Source organism: Equus caballus, chromosome 5 (assembly GCF_041296265.1).
Source record: "Equus caballus isolate H_3958 breed thoroughbred chromosome 5, TB-T2T, whole genome shotgun sequence".
NCBI lineage: Eukaryota > Metazoa > Chordata > Mammalia > Perissodactyla > Equidae > Equus > Equus caballus.
In genome coordinates, this window is record NC_091688.1 from 8,636,857 (window position 1) to 8,657,000 (window position 20,144).

At 40.7% G+C, this 20,144-nt stretch overlaps 1 long non-coding RNA gene across 1 annotated transcript in view; it reads left to right on the top strand.

Moving 5' to 3' along the window:
• Nucleotides 1-10,093: 10,093 nt before the first annotated feature.
• LOC102147427 (uncharacterized) overlaps nucleotides 10,094-20,144 on the top strand; it is a 275,708-nt gene continuing 265,657 nt past the window's right edge. Inside the window, exon 1 of the long non-coding RNA XR_002807849.2 lies at nucleotides 10,094-10,250. This is a non-coding gene — a long non-coding RNA (uncharacterized lncRNA). The remainder of the gene's footprint in view (nucleotides 10,251-20,144) is intronic.

Consider the following 20,144-nt stretch of genomic DNA (forward strand, 5'->3'; position numbering starts at 1 on the left):
AAGGAAACAAAGAGAGTGTGGGGTCCAGAAACCAGGTCTAGAACATGTATCAAGGAAAGAGGGATGATCTACCAAGTCAAATGCTTCTAATAGGTCAAGGGTGATGAGAGCTGAGAATTGCTGTGAATTGATCAAGGGAGCCAGCAAAGTGGGGATCATGGGTGACCTTGACGAGAGCATGTTTGGTGGAATCGTAAGGATAAATGTCTAATTGGACTCAGTTTAAGAAAGAATAAGAGAAGAAAAATTGGAGATAGTATATAGAGACTTGCTTGAGGACTTTTGTAATAAAATATAGTATATCATCAAGGGACACGACCACGTCAGAAAATTTGGGAGAGAATTGGAAAAGAAGTCAAGGCAATCAGGCAAGATAAAGAGTAAAGAGGAGTGTGAAAATTAGCGAAATATATTTATTAGCAGAAAAATAATAGGTAGCCTAGGTGATAATTGCATCATTTAACTGAGCTTTCAGTGTGTAATTCCAAATGCCGAAACAAAATTCCCTACCCACACGTCTCCACACTTCTACACACCACCGAGGAGTGTTAAAGCACTTTTAGATGTTTACGCTCAATCAAAAATGAAGAAGATGGTATTGGATGGAAGTCATTCCTTTTCTTGTAAATGGAATAACTATGTGACAGGACACAGCCAGCCCATGATGGCTGCCTCTGATTGGTGGAAGTGAGTCCCTCATCTCAGCCTGTTTCCTTACACTGTCCTGATTGTTCAGCATGATGGCACCTTGTCCTTTCCCAAATTTATTTGGAATTGATAGTCAACTAGTCACATTTTACAAATATGGGATTCTGACTGGATTGAATCATAGCTTGCTTTATATCTGCCTTCTAGATTGGTTGTTCTTTGTAACAGGGTACAAGGATAGAAAAGAAATCAATTCATTTAAAAGTTTAGAATAGAAACATGGATTGATGGGGAGGGTGAGGCTTAAGATTAAGTTTTGGTTGACACTATGACCTTGGGCAAATCGTCTCACATTTATGTTTTACTTATAACATGAGATGACTGGATTTGATAATCTCTAAAGATCCTCCTCGTGGTAATATTTACTTCTAAATCTCGCCAAAGGCCTTTATTAGAACAATCAGCCCTGTGCTAGGTGCTGTGCCCACCGTCCTCAAGGAGTTTACAGTCAAGTTGCGAAGACAGGATCTCCAGATAAAAGGTTAGATGACCCCAAAAGGGTTAGAACCAAGTCCCAGGCTTGCTAAGTGCCCAGTGGAAGTACCAGGTCAGTCCTGCTCTGAATTATAGGAGGGGAACTCATCATGGGACAAGGTGGCAAAAGCCATTTCTAGAGGAAGTGTGCATCAAGAGCTGGCTTCACATCGCTGGAAAGATGGACAGGTGGACCTGGCAGAGAGATGTGGACAAAGGCAAGGAACAGTAACATTCTTGCTGTATGCAAGGACAGATAAATTGATTTCTCTCTTACTGTGGCTGAGCAGATGTTTCACGAATAGGGGAAGGTTAGGAAACAGATTAACAGATGGGACCTACAAATCCTTTTAAGATTGCATTTTAGTCAATAATTGTGATATTCCCCCTCAACGAACCTTTAATTTTGAGTCACTAAGAAGAAACAAAACTAAGAAATTATTCATCCTTTTAAAGGCAGCCACCCTCACCTCTCCCCTGCTGTGGGTGGTACTTACACAGAGGGCACACCCAGAGATGTGCAGAGAGAAAGAGAGTGTGATGTACTCCTCCGATGATAGACAGGTCCTGCTGCCTGTCTGGACTTCCCAGAGAGTGCTCCTTGGTCCTGGGCTGTGTCTCACTGGTTTCCTTGTGTGCAGAGGGAAGGAGTTTTTGTAGGTCAGTCAAATGTATAAATGTGCCTAGTAATTAAGATATCCATGGAATATGCAATAGACGTACCTTCTCTCCACTTCTGTACTTTTTTAACCTGTATAAGGAGAAGGAACTCAGAGGAGCTTGCTCACTTCCCCAGCTCAGAGCTACCCAGGCAATTCGTAGGCAAAACACTTGTTCCCCAGGAGAGTCTGCAGGAACAAGCATGTGTGGGGGATTGTTGGGGGCAGGGGGTGCTGAAGGAAAGGAACATGGGCACAATGTCCAGAATAAAAAATGCTAAGAGAGGACCTTGGCTTTGCTGTTCCATTGCCACTTTCCTGACCTTGCTGGCATTCCATTTGTGATTTCTTCACACTCCTTATCCCGGCCCCTTCCCAGTACACTGTCAGTTACCTTCCACGACTTCACTTCAGGAACTTGGCCTTAGCTTTTCTAACGTTAAGATGTGCCCATTGTCAAAACCAATCCTCTCGTCCCTGGCCTCTCATTCTCCTCCTCGCTTACCTGTCTGAACTCTCATTCTGAGTGGCCAAATGCCCCTTTTCCTCCCAGAACAAAAGAAGAGAAAACTGCCTTTGTGTGAGTCCCCTCCGCTGAAAAGGCGTTTCCTGGCAGTGTGTTGTGGTCTTGTCTGAAGATAGGCTTTGGTTGAGGTTTCAAGAATTTTCATAACGAACGAGGGCTATAAGTAGATGAGCTTTCAACCAGAGTTACTTCTGGTAACTTCTGTTAACTCCTAAATAGACATTTAAGGAGATGGATGATTCATCTCAACATGATCTGGTGCCGTTTTATCGTAATAGCAAGAGATTATACAAAAAGAGGAAATCAGTGAGGAATATTGGAGAAATCAACCACATAGTCAGATGACCCTTCCCTGTCTTATCATGCTGTGGTTATAGACATTGGACAGAAACAGAGGGTTTTGTATTTGTTCATTTTCCATTGGATAGATTTCTCCTCCCATGAAGCCAGCTTCTCACTGTGTGCCCCTCATCCAGTCTAAAAGGAAAAAAAAAGGGAAAAAGAAAAAACTAAACACAGACCCCTGCCCCAACCACCACATTAAAAATCCAATTAGATTCCAAATAATGTATGCCATAAATAAAGGACACTCCTTTTGATGGCTCGATTAGAGGAACTTTGTAATACTTTAGCACAGTTGTTGGTAGTTTTCAATCCCTTCCTTCTCAAGGAAAATATAGTTCAGTTCATTTGCTTGTACTTGTACCTCGTATATAGTGATTAATAGTTATTAAATATATATAGCAGCAAATATAAAGGAAACAGGTTTTCCCTAGCTGAGAGTGTAGATGTATTGTTTAATCATGCCAGTGAACACTCATGAGACTAAATGTGAAGTAGCCACATGATTTTCTGTGGCTGTTTGCCTTTCCTCCATATGGGCCTGAATATTAGGGCCAATGAAAGGTCATGTGAGGAAATGGCCTGCTACGTCCCTTTGGAACAGAATAAACAATGATTGTCAAGATGGTGTCATGGAGGAAGATAAACTGGATTGAACATGAAAACCTCAGTCAGTGGAAAAGAACCTTATTGGACGTCCAATTTTATTTTTTGATCTCACTGAAGATCATCTCCAGCCATCTCAGTAGTATCGAGTCCCTGTATTGTGGTCATTTTGATGATCTTCAGGAAAGAGGAATAAAATGCAACATGTTACGGGTCCCCACACCCAGGTGGGAATTTAGGGCAGTGACGCCAGCTGGAAAACCACAAGGCTCAGGTGTGATGTTGGGGGCTCAGTTTTGTGTATAACTATTCCAAGTACCCAAATTCAGTGTCAAAAATTAGGTCCCCAGATTTCTGAGACTGCTTAAATCTTCAATCACCATATTTCGCTACAGAAAGAGGAGACTTTGCTGTCTCATATGCACCTCAAAGTGAACATTCCTCAAACTGAATTCATGGTCCTCCTCCCGCTCCCTACTACCTGCTCCATCTCCCCTGTCCTGAATTTCAGTAAATGACATTGCTCTCCACCTCTTCGCCCAGGCAGAGATCTTGGGGCCATTTCTGATGACCACCTCTCCTTCACCCCTACATCCATCCCATCACTAACTGTACCACTCATACACTTCCCACCCTCTCAGATGCTTTCCCATCCTGGTCCTTTTTCACCTGCTCTTCTGGGCCTCCTCTTGACCTCCAGCAATCCATTCATCACTCTGCTATTGGAGTATTCTTTTAAAATCACACACCTGATTGTGCCATTTACTCTTTTACTATGGACTTAAGTTTAGCCTCAAGTTCCCAACATGGCTTACCTACTGCTCTGTCCTCCAGTTACACTGACTCTATAACCCCTTCAGCCCCAGTTGAACATCTCTCTCTCTCTGATCCAGCAATACCTGAGGGCTGTCAGTTCCTCAAATATGACAGATGACACAGAGTCTCCTTTACCTGGAAACTAACAACCATTTCTCTCTCTGTCTCCTTCCCCTCAGCCATAGACACACATTCTCTTGGCTTAAATAACTTCCATTTGCCGTTCAGGACTCAGCTTAAACATAATTTTCTTCAGGAAGGCCTTGTCTGATCCCTCAGACTCTGTTAGGTCCCCAGTTATAAGCTCCCATAGTCCCTAGTATTTTGTAAACTAGAAATGTCTTAATTATCTCTGTTTATGTACTTAGTGTGTGTCTTCCCCACTGTACACTCCATAAGGCAGAGTTCCTTTTCCTTTCACCACCGTAGACCCAGTGCCTGATGGTGAACCTGGCACATGGGAGCGAGTGGTAGGGAGAATTGTGAATTGTTTGAGAAACGTTTGTTTTGAGGCGCATGAGAAATAGCAAAGTGTACTCTCTCTGTAGAAAGATGCATTGATCAAAAAACGTTTTCTGCTGAATGCTGATTCTGCGTGTCAAGAATTTGCCAGATATAGATAGAGGAATTTGCCAGCAAGTAGCAGAATTCTCAGACTCAAATGTGGCTTTAAAATGAGTGCTGTAATTCTTTCACATATGAGAGAGCTCAGAGTCAGGGTAGATTTCAGGGTTAGTTTTAATTTAGCAGTCCAGTGGAGTCCCACCTCTCCGCTCTGCTTCCTACCGTCCTGGCTTCTTCCTGGGTCACTTTCCCTGTGTGGTCATTAGATACTTCCTAGAGTCTACCTCAGGGCCCGGCCATGCTGAGAAGGAGATGACCACAGCCATGGACACCTCACAGGGAACCCAGGCTCAGGGCCCCCAGAGCTGAAACGGCTCCAAGTATTGGCCATGGGGCTCCCTGCCTCCTGGTATGGCTAATTCGGCAATGGTTTCCAGGGCTCCCAAGATTCCATGAAAACCAGCACTTAGGTGGTGTTCTTTACTTAAGAGCTTTTAAATCAAGTGTTGACCATCACTTTCTCAGTTCAGTGATGGCTTCTCTGGCCTTCGTAAAAAAATAAATAGGAAAGAGTGAAAGAAAATGAGTGTGAGAGCAAAGTCACCCCTCAGATTCCTCACTTTCCAAGGATTCAGATTCAAGCCCTTTTGAGTAACCCCTCTGCTCAAGGAGAGCCAGAAATCTGCTGCTGGTTCATAAGCTGGCCCCACAGAGGGCAAAGAGAGATGCAGGAAAGAGGGGGAATCACTCTAGATTGGTAGGTGGTAGGTTTAATAAACAAAGGAACTGACATATGACCCTCGTTGTGAGTGGCCGCAAGATGAGTAGATCTCTGCACCCACCTGTCAGAATCTTAAAAGTTTATATAGTCGTCCCTCAGTGTCCAAAAGGAATTGGTTCCAAGACCTCCCTGCCCCCCTCCCGTGGATACCAAAATCCATGGACACTTGAGTCCCTTATACAAAATGGCGGAGTATTCATATATAACCTACACACATCCTCCCATATACTTTAAATCATTTCTAGACTACTTAGAATACCTAATACAATGTAAATGCCGTGTAAATAGTTCTCATGCTGTCTTGTTTAGGGAATAATCACAATCTTTAGTACAGACACAACTATCATAGGCTTTTCGATCCACAGTTAGTTGAATCCACAGATGGGGAACCTGTGGATACCGAGCGCCTACTGCATCAAGGTCTTAACTGGGTTCAGTCACTATGCAGTCCAAATGGTCTCAACAACACCTTACTCTTTCAAGGCTGCTGTTGAAAATGGTTCCTGCTGTGGGAACAGTGGGTAGAATGTACATTCCAAGGGCAGGCAAGGGGTGAGGAGCTTACCTTTGCCTGGGTTCAGTTCAAGGGCCAACCGGTGGTCACGTCCTCTCCATGACTTCCTCCAACATTGGCCTGCTTCACTTTTTCTGAAATAGGTATGAAGGCTTCCTGAATGTTTAGCTGCTCTAGTAACATTAAAATACCATCTTATTTTCATTTTGGAATACTATGGAGGATCTTAGGTTCTGAATCTAAATGAGCAGAACTTAACATTAATTTTCTCCTTTAGATAATAGGTTTGAATTTAAGTACACTGAGTTTAAACTTCATGTTTTAATTAAGAAAAACTTTAATGCTCTTCCAAGAGTCTGTTAGAACCAATAGTTAACCTTCATACCCTTTACTTTGACAAAACATTTAAATTCAAAAAGATTACATATGAGGAGAGGGAGAGCAAGGGAGAGAACGCAGATCCCGACAATAAATGAATGAGGAGCTGACGTTTGCGGTAAGAGTGGCACATACAGCGGGTAGGGCTTAATTCACGTTGAATGAAGAACTCTTGGACAATGACGTACTCAAGTGAAAGAAGGTCCTTGGTTGGTGGCTTCTGTGGAGAAAAGTGTTCCTGGCCAGAGGTGTGGGAATCAGGTTCCAATGTGTCCATAATGAAGAGCTCATCTGGTTCTTTCTGATGTCTTTATTTTTTATTTTCCTGCTTGTAACTCGATTAGACTGCATCGTTGTTCTTTTTTACCTGTATTTATTTTGTTGTTCTTAACACAATTTACTGCTTTAAAGATATTGGGGAAATCTGCTTTTTCTCAAGTAAACTTTTTCTCTCCGAGTGGGAGGAGGGGGCCGAGGTCACCATGGGTATCCCCTGCTCCTCGGAGTTCTGCGTGAGAAGACACCTGCTGCGGCTGACAGGCCCAACACAGACGAAGCAGCTGGAGCTTCTTCTTTTGATCTCTCCCAGTATGTGCTATCTCCCACCTCACGTTTGCTGAGCATTGATTTCCACTGCAGATATAAGCATCTGAGCGTGTCACTCTTTCCCTCTATTTGTCAACTTTTACTTTTTGTTTAATCAGGCAACCCCCTGGGGGTGGAATCTTATTCATCGTTCCAAGTAGTGCATGATCAGACAACTTGAGGCCGGTTGCAGAGCCTGGATGCATATGCAGAAAAGAATGCTGTCTCTGAGGGCTCCTCAGCTGCAGCCCCGATGGGTATTTTCCATGTTAGCTTTGTAGGCGGAGCTGTCTCCTCTTTATGAGGTTGGGGGATGAGGTGCGGGGGAGAAGAAATGAGAACATTGCTTTTATCTTTTCTGTTCACCTAGGCGTTTGTCTTTAAGAAGCTGCAGAAGGCCTGAGAGGGTAATCTGGCTTTGAAGTCTGAACCCAACCTTCTCCCACACTCACACCCGCTGATTCTGGGTTGACCGAGCACATGGGACAGCCGATTGGCGGAACTCTTCCTTTATCCTCGCTCTTTGCATTTCCCTCCTGAAGCTTCAAACTCAGCAGCAGATGCTGCATTTTCTTAATAGATAAGCCCCATTCTGTAGTCAAGAGTATTTGAGTACTTGTCACTTCAAGTTGAAGAATGAAATAAAATAATCAGGAAAAGGCAAACATTTCATTTAGTAGCGAACTATCCCTCTTTGACACTTGCCCCTCAAGCCCTCAGGATTGATATGATAGAGTAAAATTGCTTTATACAATTGAAAAATGAAATTCCATCTGAAAGAGGTTAATAGTTTTTAGGAGAGAAACTGCCTTACAAAGCACATGTTCTCCTCCATTTTCACCTCAGCGGCCGGAGCAATCTAACAAAGAGAAATTAGATCACACCATTCCCCTGTCCTAAACCCTTTGATAACTTTCCATCACTCTAAGGATAAAATACAAACTCTTGACCATGACCTTCCTGACCCATAGGGTCTGGCCCCTGTCCACCTGCCCAGCCCCATCTTGTGCTAGCTTCCCCATCACCCACTAAGTTCCAGCCACGCTGGCCCCTTCAGTTCCTGGGATCACCACATTCTCTTACCTCAGAGCCTTTGCACATGCTTTTTCTTCTTCCTGAAATGCTTCTCTTACCTGTGGACTCTTTACATGGCGATTTCTTTTCACTCTTTGGCTGTCAGGCTATCTTCTCAGGAAGCCTTTCCACAACCACACTAACAAAACCCCTCCATTATTTTCTATTATTGCATCCTGTTCAGTTACTTCATAAACTTAATAGCTTTTGATTATCAATTTGTGTATTTGCTTGTGTATTGTCAATCTCTTCCTATTGGACCACAAGGACTATGCCTGTTCTTTTTTCCTCTCTCTCTTTTGTTTTTTGAGATGGATAGATGACCTACAAGAAATAATTTATAGATTATTTTAAAAGTTATGGTATAATTTACACAAAATAAAGAAGAAGGATTTTAAATGTTGAGTATGATGAGTTTTGACAATTTTGTACTTCCAGGTAGGCACCACTCGTGGTAAGATGTGGAACTTTTTCACCATCCATGAAAATTCCCTCATGCTCCTCTCCAGTCAAGTCCTCACCAGAGGTAATTATTTTCTCATTTATATCACCGTACATTAATTTTACTTATTCTTGGCTTCTTTCTCTCAACATAACGCCTATGAGATTCATTCATGTAGTTACGCATATCAGAAGTTCATTCCCCTTTGTTTCGGAGTAGCATTCCACTGTATGAATATACTAAAAAGTGTTACTCCATTCTGTTGTTGATGACGTTTGGGTTGTTTCCAGTTTTTGGCTATTATGGGTAAGACTGTTGTGAACATTCATTCTTGTACAAGTGTTCTTACAAACATATATATTCATTTCTCTTATGAATGAATACCTCGAAGTGGAATTGCTGAGTCACAGGGTAAGATGTATATTTAGTTTTCTAAAAAATGACCAAAAAGTCGTCCGTGTTTGTTTTGTTCACTAAAATAGACCCGATTTCTATCTCAGGGCATGATACACAGTAGTTATTTACTCCTTCTTTGTTGAATGATTCAATTCTGTTTTTAGTGTTCTGACTTCCGGAGAAACATCTGTCAATTATTCACGGATGGAATTTTTATTGAGAAATTATGACTCTAAGGTACAACTCAAATCATCATTTGGCAAGGACAATGTATGAAGTGAATTTTGAAATTAAGCCTCAGCATTTTGATTGTGTAGGGGAGGAAAAGTAATTTTCTCTCCATACTTCTAGGTTCTTGGCTGAGATCCCCCCCATCGTAATAAAAGACACATTAACAAGAGGAAAACAAATAGAAGATTAATAACATGTATACTTCCTGTATACATGAGCAATACCCAGGAAAACTGAGTAACTCCCTGAAATGGATCAAGCTACCACCTTAAATAACATCTCCAGTTAAAGACAAAACAAGATGATGGTGGGTGGCAGGGTGGTTTTGAGGGTGGGGGTCCAGGGAGATTACCAGGAAAAGCACAGTAAACAAGGGTAAGGTTGTTATACTGACTTAAGTGGTTGCTTTCTCCATTTTTAAGAGTTTCTAGAGATTTAGAGTTATCCTTCTCTTCCTAGTACAGAGAGAAAGACACTCTTACAAATGGAGATTTCCCTTATAAATGTAAATCTCATTACAAAAAGATAACTTCTACTTAGTTTTCAGAGTTTTTCCTATGTCTACTCTTTCTTAAAAATTATCAGCCTAAGAATCTCCTTATGCCAAAGAGGCTTGTTTCGGGGTGGAAGATTCTCTTCCCCTTAAGTTTATTTGGTTTTGCTTTTTTTTCCTTCTTACTTATTTTTTTTCAGTTGACCACTACTCTCTCAGCAGAAGACCATTTCTACCCTTTGGAACCATAAGTTGAGCCTTTGTGTGGGTTGTGGTTACAGTTTTTCTTCCAAAGAGGTCAGAGTATTTTGTAAGGAGCAGCTCAGTCATTTAGCACCTGTTGGGAAACTGATGGGTAAAATACACCTAGGGTCTTCAGAAGGTCAAGGGCAGAACTGAGTTACACAGTTAAGCTCTCCTTATTCTTTATCAGGAACTCACAATGAAAACTCTTTACTTCCTCTCAACAGCAGTGAGTCAGGCCAAAATCAACATTTAGTGGGTGGAGACAATGGGTGCTTCATTCGGAGTAAAGTCTCAAGGAGTCTCATTCCTGATTTGAAGTGACCCACATGGGTTCACAGTTCTCTCTCAGAACACGTACTCCTTTGATTTTCTTGAAAGCCTTTGGAAAGCCTTGGGACACCTGTAGGTTCCACTGGTAAGTGAACCTGGATTGTTGGGGGGATGGGAGAGAGGATGGGAGAAAGGATGGGAGAGAGGAGGAGAGAGGGAGGAATAGTGTAGTGGTTGGGAGGCAATGACATTGATTTAAAATATCAGATGCTGCGTTCATGAGTAACTCCTTAAAAGGCAAAGTCCTTCTGTAGTTCATGAATATTTGCATAACTGCTCATTAATGCTTGGGAGAACTGAATCACCACAATGTCATGGGGGCAGATTATTTCTATTAAGCCTGGTGGAATCTTTCTGTGGTGGGCATTGCCTGCCTGGGCCCCCATAACATAACAACTTGTAACATCCGGTACAGAAGCCCCCTGTGTCTAATAGTTGATCAGGGGTTGTAGTGCTCGTGAACACCAATGACTCAGAAAGCTCCTAGAAGTGAGATGGGGGAAGTAAAGACCCTATTAAAGATCTTCCTTTCCCTAGGACATGAGAGAGCTTGGACAATATCTAGAAGGACTTTTAATGTTCTTCAAAGCCATTAAGAATAATTTGTTTGTTCATAATTCTCCTCTTTCCTACTTCAAAATATGTTTTAAGTCAACTTGTAAGTTTTAAAAAAGTATAACACAGGACAACTGAAAGTGTATAACAGAAACTATTTTAAGGGAAAGGAAACAATTTTACACCAAAATTGGGATGACATTGTCAGTAAAATCGATACTACATGGAGCTCTGATCTTCCTGGCAGCCATAGCAAAACAACAGTAACAACAATAATGAAAGAACAAACAGAGACACAGTTCTTGTTATTTGATAAAGGGAATCAATCATAAAAATACGTTTGGAGTATATTTTTGGGGCATTGAATTCCTAAGAGAAATTAGCTTTTTGGGTTTCATTATAAAGGATAATGAATAAAGAAATGGGCATGTCTGCAGAGAAGTCCTATAGGTAAATGTCTCTTACATTCATGATCATTCAAAGTCCAAGGGCATAATATTAAGTTGTGCTCACTGAAGGAATTCATATAGAGACCTAAACTAATACGTTTTGTCTAAAGATTATTTAATTTGACACAGAATTAGAATATTGAGAACTTACTGCTGGAGTTCTTAGCTTTCTTATACTATGGACCTCTTTTTAAACAACATTTTACACACACTAAACAAAGCATATAGGATTATAAGGAAATCAATTATATTGAGGTAGTCATCAATATATTTGAAAAATTGTGACATATTAATATATATTAACACATTAAACAACAAGATCTATCAGCTGGTCTACAAACTACCATAGTTTAATATTGTGATGAATTTAACACTATTTTAACAAATTTGTACAACTATAGCGTAATAAGAAAAATATCTGTGATTTCTATTAACAGTCACAGAATCTGCTATTATTACTGTGGTTTATTTCCTACATTCATAAGAGAAGAATATGTTAAATAAACTTAGTTTATTTAGTCTAGTTTATTTATTTAGTTTAGTTAGTCTAGTTTTACCAGAAGTTAGTGAAGATCAAGGTGCCTTTTTTCCCATCCAAGTTCATGGACCTTCTGTATTCCGTTCGTGGGCCCCTTGGGATCTAAGAACAGCAGGTTAATAACCAATGACTTAGAGGAATGAATATAGGTTAACTAACCCATCTTCATTTGTTTTTGTCAGGATCTTGGTAAGAGTCAATCTGAGACTGATTGAGTAACTTAAATAAAGATATTCTTTGTGAATGGAGGGAGATCCATCCGCCTTAGATAACAAGAAACAAAGTTAATGTTATATAATGATAACATTTTTTCAGTCTTCTATGTGATTTCTTGACTTTTAATTATTTTTTGAACAACTCTTTAACAAACATAGAAACTATGTCTTATTTAATTTTTATGTCACATCCTGGAAAAAAGATAAAATATAGTTGTTGATGTTAGAATAAATGGAAAAATGAACGAATAAATTTTTTCTTGAGCTTCTGTTCTCTAGCTTCAGTTCTTCCAGTAAATCTTTCTCTGAGCTGCTAACAAATAGTAAATAAAATTTATTAGGCCCAATTTCCTTTCCCTTTACCTCTCCAATCTATTGCCTTGTGGAGATTCCAAAGCTTTTAGAAATGGAAAAAGAAAGGAGACGTCATGGACCTGTATGATAAGGAAGTTGTATCATTGGCACCTGACTCATGGAAAATTCTCAAATTCAAGGACAACAACAAGTGACAGTCTGGTGCTCAGAAAGTCAACACAAGTGAGGCTTTTTCTTCTCTACCCTTTTCCTATTCCATGATTCTTAGCTGAAAATGCAGACAGAGGGGAAGAAAATGGTGGAAAAAGGGGAAAACCCAAAAACTGGTGAGCAGGAGAAGTAATACGGGGATGAGGCATGGGAGGGGAAGCACAAGGAAAGTCATCCTTATTTGTGCTGAAAATCCACTGTCATTCCATCCCTCGCACGGATCACTTGGAGCTGTTTTGTGTATATCTGTGGGGTGGTGGGGTTTCTGGAATAGGTTATCTCAAAGTGTGGACCAAGGACCACCTGTGGTGTTTGTTGCAAATGCAGTTTTCTGGGCCTCTCTCCCAGTCTACTCAGTTAAAATCCTTGTGGGACCTGGGATTGTGCATTTTAACTAGCTTTCCAAGGGGTTCCAACTCCCCTTAAAGTTGGAGAACTACTCATTTTGATGAGAGAGAAAAACTTGGTTGACTATTGCTGTGGCAAAGGAAATCTAATTCTGCTCATTGCTCCCTCCCTACCCCACCCCCACATTAGGAGGAAAGAAACTCTACTTCTTCCCGCACAAATACTCGCACTGCACTGGAATTCAGGGATTTTGACATTTGGCCAAGCAACAAGTTAAGTGTTTTCTGCATTTTAGCTAATTATTAGCAAGGAAACATGGTAGGCAGCACACTGGAGTTAATCAGCAGGAGCCTCATGCCAGCCTCTTTAGCTTGTAAGAAAGAGAAGGCATAGAAGCAAGCTCTCCTGCTGATCCTGAGTAGGTGAACGTGTTGGGGGAGATGTTTCCTGTGGGTGTCTACGGATCATTCTTGGATGATAGGCCATAGAGGCAGAAACCTAGACTGTCTCAAAGTATGTTTATACTATCCAGAGAGAAAGAGCTATAAAATCAACTCCCAAATAATTTATATTAGCTTTCAAAAGCATGGTCTCTTCTATTGCCTTTTTTTTTTTTTTTTTTTTTTAGCAGCAAGATTTACTTTGGCCTATATAAAGATACATTTTTTCATTCTATGAAGCTTGAGTTAAGCAGTCCAAAACAGCCTCACTCACTATAGAAATTTTCTAGAGCAATTTCCATGCTAATCTTAGTCCATGATACTCCTGTTATTTCCCAAGTCATACCAAACAGCACTAAAAGGATTTCTCCCTATGCAGCTATCTCTCCAGGCACATTCCACACACTTTGATCAGAAACAAAGCTCCTTGAATGTAAATATTAAACTAAAACAAAATTAGATGGATATAACACTGAATGCACAATGAAATTCATGAGAGAGAAACAAACTATGAACCTCCCTCTAATAACAAATAAGATGAAATTTAAAAGCTCAATACTAGTCTCTGAAAATATTGCTTTCTTTTTGAAGTCAAATTAATTGATGGCTTCAGAATTCCTCTCTGGTCTTCCTTTCACCTACAAAGTGAGTATTTAAAACCACACGGGGCTGGACGTGTCTACCACCATCAGGTTATCTTATTAATAGACACATGCTATGGACTTGTCACATGAGAAGCATTTTCATTGAGATTTCAGTAATTTAAAAATTGGCTATAGAGTGTTTAACTCAGGCACTGACTATTTTCTTGTTTTTTCTTGGAACCATTGCAATTTGAAAGAAAGAGGCCTAAATCCTGGACAAACCATGTTTCAGAATGATGATAATTCCTTTCTATTGATCATCTGAATGGCCTACTTTCATGTTTTTCAGGTTACACTCTTTATTAGGATTCTTTATCCTAATAATTAGTCAATCCACATTACTCTGTTAACCTTTGTTATTTTGTTGACTTACTGCTACGGCATCACTTCAAAGTATAGCGTTTTAAAGCATGATTTACAGAATTAAGAGTTGTAAATTGCCTGGAAGAGACTGAGAAATCTACCAACATCCATTCACTTGTGCACACTGCCTGAATGATGCTGTAAATATGGATATCTCTTCATATTTTAATAAATCCCAGATGTTTCTAATATTCTTCCTGGCGATTTCTTTTATTTCATGATGTTCAAAGTTTCTTTGAGAAATTACTTCACTTATCAACTGTCTAGGAGGAGCAATGTTTAATCATGCAAAACTGATGAGAGTCTATCTTAATTAGCCATTCACTGGCCTCCTCTTCTCATGATCTCCAGAGGCTCTTGACTGCCACTTCTGCTCTGCTTGTCTGGATTTGGTTCGTCTAGAACAGAATATGGCCAAGGACAACTGGATATTTGTCCAGTGGACCATAATGTTTAAATGTTTTTACCTTTTTGGGGGAGAAGGCTGTGGAGGGAAGGTGGAAAGAGCAGTTGTATATTGCTAGTCTAAATATAGTTCAGGACACTGCGCTGCTGACCAGAACAAGGGAGGGAATCTCCTGTCTGTACTGTTAGCCTACACTTGCAGCTCTGGGTCTAGTTCAATAAGTCCCACGTGGGAGCGTCATGGACAAACTGTGGCATGACCAGTAGAGAATGATCAGGACACGTGATGAGATTTGGAACTGTTACGTAGGCCAAGACTTTAAAAGAACTAGGGTGTACAGCCTGGAGAGGGGGGGAGTAGTGGGAGATACTTTGGACATCTTCAAGTAGCTAGAGGACTATGACATAAGAAGAAGGTTTAATTTTGTCCCCATGTGACCCGAGAGGCAAAACTAGGGCCCATGGGTGGAAGTTGCAAGGAGCCAGATTTCTCTGTAGTATAAGGAAGAAATTTTTTTAACCAATTTGAATTCTCTATATACAGAATATTTTGCTTTGGGAGACAGTAAGTTCCCCATCACTGAGAGTATTCAATGACAAATAGACCAACAGTTAAGAATTAAGTTGTAGAGGAGATTCCAGCAAGTAAGGTTTGATTAGTTGAGTTCTAAGTTCTTTTCCAAAACTTGAGATTCTGTTTCAGGAAATTCAGTCTTGTGATCTGATTTGTAAAAATTTGCCCATCACAAGGCATGGTAAAAAAAAAAAGGTGAGTTTACACTCTGTTCCTTGATATTGAATGTACTAGGGTTGTAACCTTAGGCAGGTCACTTTACCCTCTGGGTTTTCATCTCTTTAACTGGAAAATATGGGTTTTGAACTAAGTGACTTCCAAGGTGGCTCATAGCCTTAACACTGTGAGTCTAAGAAGGTGTGCACAGCTGTCCTGCTCTTCTACTTAAAGTCAGTCCCCCTAGTACCACGTCTTTACGCCTCATGGAGGGGCATAGGGGCTCAGTAGCAGTGACTTCTGCTGATGGACTCCTGTGTACCTAATGCAGAAACCTGAGCGGCAGGTCTAAAACATAAACCGGTTGTGACTTTAGCGGAGTAGGGCTCTGGAGAGAGATAGGGTCAGAACCGTCCCAACGTTGTCCAGCAGACACAGTCCACTTCCAGTGTTTGTCACAAGAGTTATTATTCAAGTCAACTGACTTGCCCATAATTCTAGGTAAACTTCGTAATATACTGTAATACCTGTTCTTTGTAGATACCACTTTATGTGAGGATTAAATCACTGATTTGTAGACTTTTGGACTTACCCCCAGAGCCATATCTAAACCCCTCAAAAGGCATTATTTTTCTCTCTCTTGGCAAAAGCGATGTCAGTGCCATTTAGAGCTTTATCTTTCATCTTCCTCCGCTCATGCCTCCGCAGGGTTTCCTATCCTCGCCCCCTCCCCCTCCCTCCCTGAGACTCCCTGTCATGCGGTGGAAAAACGCAGAGAGACTCATCTTGTTTTGCCATTCTCTGGGGAGACCTATTCTAAAGTACAAACAGAAAACCAAATACGATGATAGAAAAAAATAGTTGAAATTATTTTGAATAGTCAGTAAGAAAACCTTGTAACCAAATCCACATCAAAGCCCAGCTGTTGGGGTTTACCTTTCAAATTCCATTAGCGCAGAGGCCTTGTATGGGGAGGGGGCCGTGGAGGTGGAGATGTGTTTGAAGAGGATACAAAAGGTCAGAGTGATAGTGAAAAAAAAAAAAAGTAACTTGAACAACAGGTTTGCGGGAGTGAGACAGAATATTTCCATCACAGAGACCACAGAGTTCAGCTTCCAAGAGGCATATGTGGCCTCTTATTTTCAACTTACTTTGTAAGAAGGTATTTATGGAAAGTCTTTCTGGTGGATCTCACTGGAAAGTATTTTGATGAGTTTCCCCTCCTCTTCCCTCCCTCTACGGAGCTTTTTTGTATTTTAAGGACGATTAAATCCTGCAGTTCCACCTTAGAAAAGGGTGATTTTGTAGGTTTGGTTAAGTGGGCAATGAGCAATTTGAGTTCAGCTGGGGGTGGGGACTTTTGGGAACCTTTTCCCTTTCCCAAGTGGAATGTGTGAGTGGAGACACAGAAGTTCCAAAATGGTGTCACGCAGGTGTGTCGATGATGCTACAGGTTTGTGACCGCCCTCTCACCCTCTTGGCAAGCATCCTATGAGCAGTGTGTTCACAAGGCCACATTGTCACAGTGTTTCCTTTGACTCTGCTTTGCTGGGCCATGTCAATGACCAGACAAATTTTTCCTTGATGTCACCAGAGGTCCAGAAATGACTGTATCTAGGCATAGGAAACCATTGAAGATCCTTAGTGAAGACATGTGACCAATTCCTGGGCTTGGAGTCATTCTAATATCTCACCTCTGAAATCAAATAGGGCAATCTTATTTGCTCCTATGAGCTCATATTGTCAATCTGGTAACACCTTAGTCTTGTGCGTATGTGATTAGATGAGGTTATTTAAAGGAGATTTCGCAGAGAGTGTGAGTGTTAAGGGAAGGACTAAGCAACAGCTCTTAGCAAAGCCAGAGAGAAAGAGGCATTTCACTTCCTTTGGAATGTTGCCATGTGAAGGCTGTGATTTGTGATTAAGAGCTAAGGTTCTTGGGCCAGAGAACTCTGGGTCAAATCTTCTTCCAAATGTTATGACAGTAGACAATTTTTAAGTCCCCATTTTCTTATCAAGAAAGAGAGATAATGCTAGTGCTTATATATATATCCGTTAAGGAGCCTTTGATTGTGAATAATAGAAAACTCAAGCTAGCTTAAGGGAAATGTATTGGCTTGTATACCTGTGAAGTCTTGAAGTAGGTATGGCTTCAGATGTGGTTTGATCCAGACACTCACAGTGTGATCAGGTCTCTAGTTTCATTTCTGTACCTTTCTCTTGCTATGTCTTCCTTGCATCAGGTATGCCCTCAGGCTGTCTTGTCTCAGGGAAGCAACAGTGGCAGTGGCAGTTCTAGACCTTACATCCTTACATCCCACTATCTAAGAGGGGAGAGTTTCTTTTCTGGTAGTTCCCATGGAAAATTGAAGTATTTTCTTTCCAAAAAGCCATCAGCAAATGCTTCCTTATGTCTCAAAGCCCTGAATTAGCTCATGAATACACTCTGACCAATCACTGGGCCAAAGGGGTGGGATGATAGATGTAAGGGTTACTTCTAGAGCTGAAGGCGGGGTCAAACCCATAGGAAAGGCAATTCCCCAAAGGAAAACATGCATGTTGGAGAAAATGGAGAAAATGATGCTAGGAGGCAACTGACACAAGTACCCCAGAGGGTGGGCAGAGGGTCTTAGCAGAGTGCCTGACCCTTGAAAGGACTCGATCAATACAAGCAATGATTATTATGTTGGCGTCATCCTGGGTTCACTGTTTCTGCCTGGAGGTGCTGCCTCACCTTTTCTTCTTTCGTCTGTAATGCCTGCCTCTCCTATTTAGCAAGTCTGAGAACTGGATCACCTTTCTCTGTGTCTGACTTGCTGGGTGGTCTTGGCCAAGTCACTCACTTCCCGTCTGTCAGAAGCGAAGTCTGGATGAAATACAAGCTGAGGCACCTTTCCAGAAATAAAGTGGTCTTTTTCTTTCTTTGGGCCCCCAGGAAACCTTACATAAAGTTAGTCATGATCAGGGACCCTGGATGCCAGGTTCGTGATTTAATTTAAAGACAAAAGGCATTGAAGTCGGGTAGATCTGGATTTGAATCCCAGCTCTGCTGTGCTGTGATTGTGGGGAACTTCAACCTCTGAGCCTCAGGCTCCTTGACTGAGCAAGGGAAGGGGTGATAAATAATATCTCATTTTCAAGCTTGACTTACACGGACATGATAGAGTTGGAATGAGGTCCAAGTTGAGATTTAGTTATTTGTTACTTTTTTGCCAAGGATGTTTTGCCCTGAGCTGTTGCCAATCTTCTTTTTTTTTCGTTTTTTTTTTTTTTTTGTGAGCCACCACCACAGCACGGCTGCTAACAGATTAGTGGCACAGGTTCATGCCTGGAACCGAACCCTGGCCACTGAAGTAGAGCGTGCTGAACTTAACTACCAGGTCACTGGGGCTGACCCATCTCCTAAGTTGAAATTTATACAGTGGTAGAACAGATAGAATAGTGCATTTAGAAATGCATGTCGATGATTTTATCTGCTCTTATTTTTAATATCTTGTCATTTGTCTGATGACTGCACATATTTTTCCCTTAGGGATATCGAGGCACAAAGTTGAGGGCTTGGAAAGTTAAATTAGAAAGATACATGTGGATGTATCATAATGTGAAATAAGAGAACACATTTTCCCCTTCCAGGCTGATGCTCATCTCATATAGGGCTGCTATGAAGAACAAGTAAATATTCACTAATATTGGTTATATCCGTTCTTCCTAGCTTCTCTATTTCTTTCCATTTTTTTCTGCCCTCGTGTACACCTTTGGCCAGCTGGTGCTACCTAGTGGCCATTGTAGGTATTACTTAAGCTTGATAGTGGCATTGGTCTTTTTTTTTTTAAACCACTTGACTGAGTTATGATTGACATTCAAAAAGCTGTACATCTTTAATGTATACAATTTGATGAGTTTTGGGATAAGTATACACCCACAATCAATGCTGTAAGCATGTCCCTCACTTCCAAAGGTTTCCTCCCATCCTCCTTATTTTTTGTTTTATTTTTTGTGATGCACATAAGATCTACCATCTTAGTAAACTGTTAAGTATGCAATACCATATTGTCAACTATAGGCACTATGCTGCACAGTACATCTCTAGGACTTATTCACCTTGTATAACTGAAACTTTGTACTATTTGACTAATAGTTCCCTGTTTCTCTCTCCCCCCAGCCCCTAGCAACTACCATTCTACTCTCCGTTTCTATGAGTTTGACTATTTAAAATTCCTTATGTAAATGGGATCATGTAGTATTTATTTTTCTGTGTCTGGCCAATTTCACTTAGCAAAATGTCCTCCAGCTTCATCCATGTTGTCACAAATGGCCAAATTTCCTTCATTTTTAAGGCAGAATAATATTGCATTGTACGTAAATGCACATTTTCTTTATCCATTCATCTGGTGTTGGATATTTAGGTTGCTTCTGTTACTGGCTATTGTGAATAATGCTGCAGTGAACACGGAAGTGCAGGTACCCCTTTTAAATACTGATTTCAATTCCTTTGGATAAATACTCGGAAATGGGATACTTAGGAGTAAACTTAACCAAGAAGGTGAAAGACTTGTACACTGAAAACTATAAAAAATTGACGAAAGAAATTTTAAAAAACACAAATAAATGGGAAGACATCCCATGTTCATGAATTAGAAGCATTAATATTGTTATAATGTTCGTACTACCCAAAGTGATCTACAGATTCAATGCAATTCCTATCAACATCCCAATAGTGGTTTTCTTTTTTAACAGAAGTAGAGAAAACAATCCTAAAATTCATAT